We start from the raw sequence: 13,371 nt of genomic DNA on the forward strand, positions 1-13,371 counted from the left end.
TGTCAGATTTCCAACATAAAGAATATTATAGAATAGTATGTATTATACATATAAAAGCATGCCTGTTGTAAAGTTTACAGGCAAAAATGCTTTGTCTTTAGAGGTAGTTTCAAGAAGTTGATACAACCTCTGTAAGCAAAGATTATATTGGGGTAAAGAAAATTTTTTCATTACTGTGTTTATCGTTTCATCAGTTGTGTTTAGGGACAGATAGTCCAATCCATGTTAACTTGACATACCACAAAGGCTAGTTATGTAATAATAAAATTCTAATGTATAGAAACAAAGCATGCTTTTTTAGTAGCAGTACATGTGTTTCTGTGGCAGCATTCTAGAAAGGAAAATTAAAACTGATTCTGGCTATTCCTCTGCAGAACATTTGTAATTATTGTCTGTTATATTACAAATTCTCCTTTAACTGTAGCTCTGTTTCTGTGGCATTACCTTGGATGTTCTTCTTATACACTTGTAAACATTCTTTCTTATGCATGTTAATTTTCTATTTCAAGCTAGCAGGGTAGTAGACACTCAATACCACTGAGACTGGAAGAACTCATTTGTTACAAGGTTGACTCTGAATTCTGTCTGAAAAATTGATATATTAACCTAAACTACTCAGGCTGGCCTAAGAATTATGATTAGGGTTGGTATGAATTAAAAGTGCTAAAAGAGCTGAAGGCAAGTAGGAGAAAACCCTCTGCCTTTTCAGGTAGTGATGTGACTCCTGGAACCTGGAAGTCTTGAAAATCAGTATTGCAATGAATGGAGAGAACTGAAAATAGTGCCATTACAGGGATGCCTCTAAGCACTTTCAAGTATATGCGTCTTGATCTTGAAGACCTTAAATCTGTTCTGCTTCAACTGGAGTAGAAAATACATAATTTATTTTTTTTCCCATCTGGGAAGATGAATTGGCATTTGCTGCCTATGCAAACTATCACTGGTCCTATCGATGGATAAAATAAATCAATACTGGTTTTTAATAATTGGAAGCTCTCACGCTCTGATGCCTTATTTATGCAAGACAGTGTTAAATATCGGTCATTATAAAATAGTAGCTTCTGTACTGGAAGTTTGTAGTACAGGTCAGCTGCTTCGGTTGTGTTGAAAGCTTGAATAGTTGCAGGATAAGTACCTGACATTTTTCCTGCAGCTTGCCTTGTCCTGAGGCCTCATTGCAATTAAACATAATTTCACCAACATTTGAAACATCTAAGGCTTCAATCGTCTATAGTGGTGATTTTCTGATGAGAAAATATAGTTATATCCGAGAGAATCTGAATGTTGTTGAGAAGTCCCACCCGTACAGTGGGGAAGGAAACACAGGAATAATTGGCCTTTAGATCTGCTTTTCAGTCATTGAACTACACTGTTAACAGCTGCGTTTGCTTTTCCTCTGTATCCTTTTCAATCTGCCAATTTTTTGACAGGAAACATAGTTTATGGGTCGTCTTTCAGTTTTTAATCAATGGATCTTTTCCCAGGTCAGTGTGTTATCTTAGTTTCCTGGGACTTTTGCTGTTTTTATTATACTGAAGTGTGCTGATGTGCGGCTGGTGTCGTGAAAGATCAACACGACTGAAAGCAAAAGGAGAGTCTTAGTAGTACTTTCAGTTTGAGAAAATTCTTAACACTATTTTTCTACTTCTTAGAGGTAATTCTGAGTGGTTTTGCAATAAAGTTTTACTTATTTTTCTATTACTAACCCTTATTTCTTAATATTAGTTGGAGGCTCGATTTTCAAAATTAATTTATATTTTGAATTTATTGTAAATATTGCTTACCTTTATTTTTTCAGCTGACACCAGATAGCATACTGAACTTCATAAAAGATGACAGGCATGGTAAAAAAAACCCAAATGATGTTTCTGACTGCCATAACCATAGACACAGAAATGAAATTTAACTATTATGACTGTTATGATATTTGATGTCTTTTCCAGCTTGTAGAGTCCTGCTCTTCACTTATTTCCAGGCCTGTAGTTACAGAGCCAAAGCAATGGGGGTTTTAAGGTATTATGTTGTATGGATAGGAGCTTCATTGTCTTCTCCTAAATGGGATTAGGATTCTGGATGGGATTGGGGCTGTTAAATTAGGTAGGCAGACATGACTGCTACTTACTCATTGTACCTGTTAGTAAAAATTTTACATAGTAATGCTGTAATGGCTGACTGTGTAATGAGACAGATCTTGCTTAAAATAGCCTCTTTATTGTGTTTTTATTAGGCAGTGAAGAAAATAAGTATAGAGATGCAATATGCTCTTGGTGGCATATTCTTCCTTAGTGTGAAATATGATGATGGCTATCCTGAATGACAAAAAGGAAACAAATCAATCTCTTTTGCTGATTTGTCATCAAACTTCTCTCCTTTCTGAAAAAATTATACTACTTAATAAAAAAAATACAGCTTTATTGATTACTCATTTCTAAAAGGGAGGAAGAAAGCATATGCACTTTCTGCAAGTATAAAACAATGAATGCTGTTAGCGACTAGACTAAATGGAAAGCAATGTCTTATTTAGAGCATGAAACTCTTCTAAGTTAATGTCCATAAAGTTTAAATTAGTTCAGACTTTTCTTATTAGAATAAATGTTTCCTTTTAAAAAGCATGATAATCATAATCAAGACTAAATTTGTTCTGTTATTTATTTTCAAAATGATTGTACATGTTTAGCAGACTTTTGATTTAAATCCCTAGGGATATATTGGAGACAGATGTTTAGATGACCTCATGTTTAAAGTAAAGTTATATTTGGACACTAGATTAAATTTTTCCTTTAAATCTTTCCTTATATGTTAGATTGTGGAGGGGTGCAGAAAGTATTGAAAGATTTATGTTGAAAAGGTACTGCTTTATTTTGGAAGGAACTTATTAGAGTTCAGTAGATTTTATTTCGAGGGACCCTCAAAAGCACAAAATGTCTGATTATGAAGCAGTATGTTTACAAATAAAAATATTGTTTCTCGATGGAGAGCTAAATGGGAAACAGACTTCAAAAGTTCCTTGAATACAAAAGCAAATTTGCCATGTCATTTATGCCTTCCCCCAAACTTGTTGAAGGCTATGGTAAAACTTAAAATGTAGTATCAGTTGAAGACTGCATAATAGGACGTAACAGTAGCTAGTATTTTTTACTTCTTTCTGTTTTTAAACAAGTAATAGTTTCTCTTAAGCTGCAGTGTCATAGTGTTGATGGCTATGATGGTTTCATGTGTGTCAGTGAACAACATTTTGGAAAAACTCTTCAATGTTTCATCAAGTCGTAATTATCAAAATTGACCTGTTGAAAATGTATTGATTGACAGATGAAAAAAAGTCACTTCAGTCTTTTGAAGCCTATATAGGCAACATTGGCTTTTAATATGTTTAGTTAGAGAAACAAGTTACTGAGTTGCTAGAATTCTGCCATCTGTAATTTTAACTGAAGTATTGTGCTAATAGACATATAAGTATTGTCACTGCTACATATCTTTTTTTCCTATTTACTACTTTACTGGCAGAATACTTTTCTTTGTAGGCTGATGCAAAGGTTGCACTAAAACATTAATCAGATGCTTAGCACTTACACTGCAAAATACCCTTTGTCCAGACCTCATGTGAATGTTTCTGTGGGACTGTATTTTTAATTGTTTTCTATTATTTCTGGTTAGGAAGGTTGAGTAGCCAGCAGCACTGGAAATGAGTTTTGGGCTGAGTGGACCTTGTCAAGTTTAGGCAGCAGATGCAGCATTGAAGTCATTTGGGCTAGAACTGGAGTAGCCCTCTCCTGGGGGATTTGGGGAGGGGGGGGGGAGGGATTCAATTCCTTTGCGCTATTTGGAGCTGCTGTCCTGTAAAAGTGGGTATTGGGTCAACACTAGCATAAGTAGTATCTCTACTTCACAAAGAGGCTGAAAGGAGGAGAGCTCATCCTTTTCTTGAAAAAGGAGCTTTCATTCTGTCTTGTTCTCTAGGGATTATTGCTATTGAGTGAATGTTGATAGACAAACATATACTAGGCATGGAAAATAACTGTTTTACACAGCATGACTTTAATCAAAACCTAGTGAATGAATGTGTGGTGCCTATGTGATACCAGTTACTGTAAGCTGAAATTATATTGCTTAGGTTTTAACTCCTGAATCAAGATTTGGAATTTAGCTTATAACTGGAAAATAAATGGAAAATATTATTCTAAAAATTAATGAAAACTAACATTGTTTTGCATAAAAATAGGGTGACACCTGGTAATTCACACAAAAATCCTAAAAGAAAATGTGACCTTTTGTTGAAGTGGTATGTAAATGGGATTCCTATATAGTATGCATAAATTCAGTTTATAGATCTAGAAAATCTGAAAAATGTATAATCCACCCTGTACTGTTCCTTAACATTTGATAGAACTTTTTTTGTAACATTGTACTTAAGTGAAATTCAAATATTTCTGGTAGCTAAGTAATAAACAGAAGGATTTTATAAACTCTAAACAAATGTAGGTTATTAAATTGAATAGGGAAAAATAAATTGATTTGAAATCTAAAGTTTATAAAAACACAAGAAACTTCTGAAGACTTCTAAGTTGTGAAAAGTTATTAGCAAAATTGGAGCAGATAGCTCTTACATTTGTCCACAGAAAATGTCACTTGTCAGAATTATTGGTATGAAGATAAAGGCCAGTGTAAAATGAAATTCTGGAAGTTTTGCTGATAAAGCAGTTTACAGTGTTGTGGTTAGATACTGTCTACACACAAAGATTTTATATATTCAGAAATGTTCTTTAAAGTGTTGCAAAAATACTGATCCGTTGACACTTAATTGGACTGGTCATTTGCTTAATCTTGCAACTCTAGAGTGAACGCTTAGAATTAGTGTTCAGCATCTTGGGCAACAGCTCTTATGCTTGTGTAGTATGACCTTGTCTTTCATTATATGATGCCCTTTCCCTTCTTCTGCACATCAGTGTACTTCCTTTCTCTCCATATTTATGTCTACTTTCTTCAGTGAATTTGAAGAATAATAGCTTTATATTTAAATACTTCTCATGTAATATATTATCACTTACATATACAACGTTTGACTCTATTATGCATGAACGTTTTTATGCTACTTGAGTATTTTTACTGAAGACTTCAGCTGATGTGCGGAGATGGTTTTAACTGCCTTAATTGTGATATTTTGATTTATTTATTAATTGTTTTCCTCGTTGCCTGCAGTCCTTTGTTCCCTTGTTTGTGCATCTTACAACTGTTTTTAAGTAGAATGGAAGCCGAACACCCAATGCAACTCTTGTTACTCAGACCAAGCTGCATGCATTCTGTGTGCTGAATGGGGAGTACCATTGCAGTAAACTAGAGATGGTGTCACAATTATTACCAGCTCAGCCTCAATCTTTTTTCTTACATTTTAATTGATCTTTATAATTGCACCTAGAACCTGAATTGAAAAACCTGTGAAGAACTGAAAAACTTTGAGGCAGCGTTCTACAAATCCCTTTTCAGTGGGATCTTTCTTTTCCAAGAGTAGTGTTGGGTTTTTTTTCAGTAGGCTGCAAAGATGGGTTTGTTCTTGATCTTTTTCTGGGTCTTTGAATCTTGCAGTCATTTTTTGTACTGTGGTTCAGATCAAATATGTAAGAGTAACTGTATATGCAGTGGCCTTGGTCAGTCAAATCTTCTGAAAAGTGAAATAATGGATTGAATTTTTTTTAGCTGAGGGCAATCTCACACATAACAGGTTTGCCTTCTGGGCTCTAACACATTACCTTTTCAGGGAGCTGGCATCCTTCAGTTCTAGGGGAGCTAGAGGTGCCTGAACTATGAGACTAATCAGTATCTCAGTTCCAGTGAAATAGGTGGAAGTTATTCTTTCCCTGAATCTCCTCTGATGTGTACTAGTGTACCTGCATCAGGTATCCTGTGTGGTCTAGCATGTCAACATACAACCAGCTGTAGGTGGCTATTCCGTGTATGTATGCAGTAACAGACCTGTTGCTGAATTACTTCACAGGCTGCGGGCTTGGGCGCTCTGAAGTGCCCAGCTGAAGTCAGACAGCAACTTACTAATCATTGCAGTGCCCAGGGTGATGTCCCTAAAGTATGTAGGCAAATAACTTCAAAATTTGTTTTCCATTTTAGTGTCTAAAACTGGGTGCTAAAAGCATATCTCATGTAGTTGACTGAACCAGGCCTTATTTTTAACTGCAGCTCACTGAAGTCTGCAGGAATAGAATGACGACTAGAAAAGTAAGCTCCTGTCTGGAAGGATACACTGGTAAAGGGCTCCTATCCTAGTGACTTTGGAAACTTTGCTTGCCTAAAATATATCAACTGATCAAAAGCCATACTGAAGAAAAAGGTTATTATGATACTGAAGGAAATTATTTTGCCCTAATTTTAAGAAAAAACTTTAAAAATTTGTTGTCGCATGCTGATTGTAGGAAAAGTTTTAAACTGGAAGACTATTCACTTTATACTAAAGTAGTTCAAAATTTTAATTGTTAATTGAGTATCTTTAAATAACTCTGATAAATATTAAATTCCAAAGTCTAAATTTAATCACAAAAATTACTTTTGTGATAGCTATTGCACAGTGGAGGCTAATCACAGCGATTAAGGATAAACAATATATAATTCATATGTAAGTTGAAAGCCTTAGTCTTCTCCACAATGTCATAAAAACCAGGAAGAGTAATTGGTGGACCACCAGAATCTTGACTAGTTTGAATCAATTTCAAAGTTGTTCCATCTGTGAGAAGACCAGATGACTAACAAAGATCGCATCTCACCTAAGTTACTGATTCTAACTGTATTAGAAATGATATTTTTAAAAATTACTTGTAACTTAATATATTGTCTCAGAGGTACATCTTTATGAAATCCTTCACAAGACTTGAATTGATATCCCCACCTGCATTTGAACTTCAGGTTAAAATGTTGGAAAATGTGCCATCATTTAAAAAAAAAATCCTGTAGGAAATGGCTTTTGTGATAGCTGATTAATTATATTTCTGTTACAGTTCACATTCTTGGTTTATTTCTATGGTGGAAAAACAGATTGCTGTAACAGGCTGTAGAGCTTATAGCTGAAAAATAAATCCAGCTCTGAATTTGTACTTCTAAAATGTGCAACCAGTTGTCAGGTACTCCTGATGTGTTTAGTGAAGAGCACCATAAATCTGTTTTTGGAAAACAAGACTCTGGAGTCTTGCATAAAACTCTTTTCCATCCAGTAATTTAAAGCTTTGCATGGAAGGAGGAGAGCTATTCTGCTGTACCACTGGCATTCTTTTCCATGAATTCTTTCATGGCAGCAGTGTTCTTAGTGTATGTTGTTTCCTGTAGTGTTCTAAACATTTATTCTCAAATTTGAACAAAATTCTTAGGATTAGACTTCCCTGACCCAACCTATGTAAAGTCATATTGATACTGTTATGTTTGGACCTGCTTTCATTGGCGTTTTACCATAGGATCTGGGGCGTTTATCTGAAAACACTTTATTTGTAATCCATCTGCAAATGGTAGTATTGTTCGATGTGGAACAGGGTTTTTACAGACTCCACAGACATGGAAAAAGTCTCTTCTGAATTTATTGTACTAAGTGAGCTAAAACTTAAGCAGACTTCTGCCTGAGCCTATTTACATTTATCTAACAGCATTGGTGTTTAATCTGGACTTCCTAGTTTAAACTTTGAAACTGTGATATAAGAGGACTGTCAGTATTTGCCTTAGAAGTTCCTATGGACACATCAGTTATTCTTTCTGTCATAACTGGGACTTGTTCCATTTCTCATATTTTCTATTGAGATTTGCATCCCATATGTATTGGTCATCTTTGGTTGTCTTTCAGTTGGAGGCTGAACTTTGTCTTCTGGGGCTGGGTTTAGACAAGTTTCCTTCCATGTTAAGTGCCCAGCACATATTTTTGTTCCTCCCTCATTTGTTGAAGGGTATAGATTGGCAGTGGTCTGATAGTACTAACGGCTCTTCCAGGTCTGTTTCCATTCGATGGAAGTTCCATTTGTTTTGTTTTGCTTCTGCTCAGCAACTCTAGCTTTTCTAAAACTCTGGTCATGAGCATGTACACAGAACATCAGGTGACTGAGCTATTTTTCTAAAACATGTTCTGTGCCAAGCAGGACCTAAATGGCAGGATGCACTGACTGTATGCAATTGTGTGCTTTGTTTTCCTGTGTGTTCTTGCCAGAATGCTAATGGTATCAGACCTGCTGATGGGGTGTGCCATTAGTGATTTCCAAAGTCTCTCCTCTTGTATGTAGTTTAAATATTTATTTTTTTTTATTGGTTGGTTCTGGGTTGTTTTTTTCTTGGTGGTTTGGTGTTTTTTTTTTTTGTTTTTTTTTTCATATATGTATCTACTAACTAGGTAAATAAATCAAGGCCCTGAGCTTCTTTCACATATATTGTAGCCAGTAAATATACTCATTCGGTTCTTTCTGTTCAATCTGATGCCTAAAGCAATAAACTCCTAAGCTTTTAAAGGCTGAAGAAAGTTCCCTATTTACTAAGCATGAAATTTCTGTATGTTGTACTTCCTTGTTTCCTGGAAGTTTCCTGTTCAAACGGTTCCTTGGTTGCATTAGTCCTGTGTGCTAACTTATTGTATGCCAACGCTTTACAAAAGTAAACTACCAGAAACAGTGCTAGTCAGCCTGGTATTTCTTTTTTTTTTTTTTTTTTTTTTTTTCATTTTTTTTATTTGCTTTTACAATTAGCTTGTGTTTCTGATAGGGATAAAGTTGCCTCTGTGAGTCTTGTTTGTTTAGCCAAAGGCTTCCTACAAGAATCTTTTTCTCATTTTACTTGTTGCTTTCATCCAGTGTCTTTTGTGTCACTATCTGGGTTAAAATTTGCACAAATTCTAGGTGCATTTAAGTGGATATATTCTTATTCTGTTACAGTGTTCCTCACTGACCTATGAAGAAGTAAGTGGTGGTGCTATTTATGCCTGTTCTTACTGTGTTAACAAACTCTTTGAAATTATGCTCACCATTCAGGAACTGGTCCAAGGTGCTTAAGTGACAGACACCTATTTGCTTTTGGTATGGTTAGTTTTCTGGCAGTTTATTTGCCTGAACTACAGGATCTGGCAGGAATTCCCAGTCAGTGGAATAGGAAGAATAGGTAATGGTTCTGATAATAGCTGGCTTGTTGGGGTGCTTACCTGTTTTATCAGGCTGCAGTGAGTGCCAAAACCACTTCCGCTTCTGAGCTTCACCCAAAGCTTAACAGGCATCTGCAATTTAGTTTGCTTTCTCTATTGCAGCTGTTTGTCAGCTTCCATATTTAATCCAGTGGGACCTGCTTCTCAGGTAACCTGAAGCTTTAACAAATACCATTAAAGGAAGATATGAATTCAAATAATCCACACCATGAAAAAAAAAAAAAGAGTTTTGCTTGTCTTTATGTGAGGATTAATAGGGAAGGAAGGTTCCACTGTTACTAAAGATTAGAAAGAACTCACTAAACTCTTCTTTGTACCGCTGGTATGCTAATGAACATATAGTTAATTGAGTTTAGGGTCTGGGGAATGTATATTGGGCTTAGTATTGCACTTTGCTCAGTGTATAACCTACTTGACTGTATGCGTAGGGGGGAAAAAAACAGCAAATTGCAGCTATGGCAGTTGAGTCAATGGTCATCCACTTCCCAGCACATAAGCGCATCACTAGAAAAACAGTCACAATTATATTAATCTGGAATCCCGACAGATAAACCAAGGCACAGAAACACTTTCAAGTATGTCTTCTACCTTTTTGATGCCAGTCAGTTGAGGGCAGGCTCTGAGACTGGAAATATGAAGGGAACTTCTGTTTTTCAGCTCGCTTGCTCTGTGTCCTCCAGGCTTTGTGGCGGGTGATTTTGATACTTTTCTGGTACACTGTGCTGATTGGTTAAATTTTTCTGCCTAACAGTATTTATCTTAATTTGCTCGTAAAAGTTTTAGAAGCTTTTACATATATTCTTGTTTGCAGTATTTTGTAATGTTTTTGTGTGTGATACTTGTACTTCAGCATTTAAGGTGGAGATGGCAGTGTTGTGTTTCCCCACTGTCTTCTTTGGAGAGAAAAGCAAATTGTTTACTAGGTCACACAGGCTGCTGTGTTGTTACTGAGTTCGTGTGTGCAAACAAGCCTAACCAGCTGTGGAATTTGCTATGTGCAATCTTTTCTATAGGAAAATAAATCTGCCTTATGACAAAAATACTGAAATTAAGAAAGTATTGGAAGTAGTTAAAGATCAGTATGTAAGTGCTGCAAGGAAGTATGGTATTAGGTGAAAAGTTCTGTAAAGCTCAATTGAAAAATATTGAAATTGAGAATAACTTTTCCATATAGAATATTGCCTGTGTTCTAGATGAAAATGGAAGAACATTGTCTTTTGAGCCATTCATAATCTGAAAGTTACAAGTTTTCTTAATTATGAAAATTTTATAAGCACTCAAACTATAATATTACTTCCAGACATTGTCACTAATGTTGTTGGTGTCTGGGCACAAATTCCTTGGCTTGAATAAAACCCCAATTGTGTGTTTGGAAGACCTATCATGTAAATGTGTTCTTGGAGGAGCCTGGGCAGTGCCTCCCAACAGCTGGAACTTTCAAAAGCAGCCAGATGCTGACGTTAGTGGTCCTGCATCCATGAATGCAGTGCCCACTCAATACAGTCACCTTGCACAGTGTCTACTTGCACACAGAAGTTTGAAGATCTAAGCTCCACTGACTACTTGGGTCTTGACTTTCTTGTTTTCATATTGTTATGTTAACTATATAACCAAATATTTATTGATTTTTTTTTTTTTTTTTTTACTAACACAACCTTGCAGATGACAGATATCTTGTTATTCTGAGATGCTTTTACATTTAGCCCTCTAGTTTTCCTCCTCTCCAATAACACTTTTACAGTTGGATCACTGTATGCTTCTATTGTAACTCTGACCAAGAATGTGCATTTGTTAATAAACTATGTCCAAGTGATTCACACAGATATCAGTAAAATTAGTAAAATTCAGTGGCAGCTGTGTAACTTCGAGCGTCTATAAAATCATTTGTAGATATAAATATTTTGGGAAATATGAAGGCATGAAAGAATGCATATGAAGGTATACAAATGTAGAATATGAAGGTATGAAAGAATAATATACTGAGTATTGGTGTATGCATTTTTAGTTCTTCAGTCTTCTTTAAACTTGAATAGACAGTGGTAGTTTTAAAAGCATAAACCTTAAATGTGTGGCAGATCTTGTCTTACTGGCAGAACTTATCTATTTTATCCTACAGGTAAATAGTTTGATACTTAAGGTGTTTAAATAGCTGTCACAAAAATACATGACATCAGGTTGGAAGATGAGCCAAGTATGATACACTAGTCTTCTGTGTATACTGTTTATTTGTTTCTCTAATGGCTGTGATTGTATTTACAATTGCAAATCTGTGTAATGTTTGTTCCCAAAATGATATTTAAAAGGTCGCATCATTCCTATTTTCTACTCCTGATTCTCTGCTGCTTGTCACAGTCTTATTTCAGTACTTTATTTTTATTTTTCTAAGCAGGTATTTCCTGAAAACGTGGTTCCAGACCATGTGGACCAAGGTGTATCCCTATCGAAACATAAATGTCATAGAATATAGTGTGATGGTGCTGCTTGTGTGTGGTTGAAATCTGTCTACTTGCTGTATCAGTGGTGATTTTAATTACAAATAGATTATTATTCTCAGTCTTCAGTGTTTTACCATTTAACCTTTTTCTTAATGAATGATGCTCTTTCATGGGGTAATTACCACCACTTTGTTCCTAAAATTCAAGTACTCTAGTACTCAAGTACTCTACTTGTTCAGTATCTTAAATTCTTGTATATTAGCTGCAAATATTGTACATTATTGGAAAATTCTGATATATTTCCCCCCCTTGGCTTGCTAAAGTAATGACTGATAGGCACTCACTGAGTCTTTTGGGGTTTTTTTTTATTTTTATTAAAGCATTTATATAGATTATGTAATGAGAAGTAATTTCCCACCAAAGGTAATGATTAGAACCGTGCCTCATGTAAAACAAATCAAGAATCAATCAGGAAATCTCCAACTCTTTATCATCCTTCTCTATAGCAAAGTTTGTTCTGCACATAAAATCCTCAAGAACGCAAGCAACCATAAACACTGTAGTGATGCCTATGTTTTCAGAGGATTAGAAACAGTAGCCTGGGGATATGAATTTTGTTTCACTGTGTGCTAATGTTATGCTAATGAGGATGCTGATAAATGCTAACGATTTTGCTGCTCATCAAAGCATGCGAAAAAGGAGAGGAAATATCATGTTATGAAGATACCCCAGTGTTTTCTCAGGCTTGTATGTGTCTGTGATGGCCTGGTAAGATCTTGTTTTGAAGGATGAGTTGTCTGTGTTCAGAAATCTCAAGTACTGCATTTCAAACATGACTGCAAACAGTACAGGTTATCTTAATCCCTAATTTAAAACTCACTTGAATTTAAGTATTAAATATTTAAAACTATTTTGAATATTTCATTATTCATCTGCTTGCTAAGCCTGCTCCCCTGCTGGGTCCTCTACCCTTCTGGTCAAGATACAAAGGTCTTCCTCTTTGTTAGTGTAACGTGTCCTGTCAGTGTACTTTGATCCTTCTATCCAAAAAACCAGCATACTGCTCCGAACACAGTGGCTATCGCTGCAACTATGAAGTAGTCAGCTCATTTCACTAGTAAATCGAAATGGACAATGTTTTTAATGTTGGAGGCAGAACAATTGCCATCCTGCAGCTGATGTGCTTTTTCTCATGAGACTTTATAACTCTTTCTATAGGCAAATGTATTCATACAGTCTTGTGAATTTCTGTAAGCACAGATGCAATGTTTCTATGTAATATAAGTACTGAATACTAGCAGATCAAGGGAAGGTGAGGACTAGTCAACAAAATGTGGATATGTATAACCTTGATTGTTTCAAGTTCTTTTCTTTTAAAATATGGTGCCTGTTTAGATCACTAACGTATTTTAATCGTTTCCATCTTTCAAAATATGTCTAGCAAGTTCAGTTTCTAGTTGTTGTTACACAAATAAACTGGTATTAGATGCATTGCGTTCTTCCTTTCAAACATACTTTCAAATTAGTGCTTAATGTGGTTTGAAGATTTTGCCAACATATCCTTCCAGATCCTTCTCTTGTATGAGGGTGGTTGATTACATCTATCTTTCTTTTTTGGTTTACAAATGCCAATATATTCCAAAGAATGCAAACCCTGGGACCATTTGTCATCACACTTTGATTGTAGTTCACTTCATTATTGTATGTAGGAGGAAAAGCAAACAATTAGATGCCTGAAGGGGGGAGGGGAGGAAATTGGAGTGTCAGGGCATG

The 13,371-nt window shown here is 35.6% G+C and overlaps 1 protein-coding gene across 3 annotated transcripts in view; it reads left to right on the forward strand.

Annotated features, from left to right (window-relative positions):
* SLC25A21 (solute carrier family 25 member 21) overlaps positions 1 to 13,371 on the forward strand; it is a 250,472-nt gene that overhangs the window by 7,734 nt on the left and 229,367 nt on the right. The window lies entirely within an intron of this gene.

The sequence above is a fragment of the Lathamus discolor genome, chromosome 6, assembly GCF_037157495.1.
Source record: "Lathamus discolor isolate bLatDis1 chromosome 6, bLatDis1.hap1, whole genome shotgun sequence".
NCBI classification, from domain to species: Eukaryota; Metazoa; Chordata; class Aves; order Psittaciformes; family Psittacidae; genus Lathamus; species Lathamus discolor.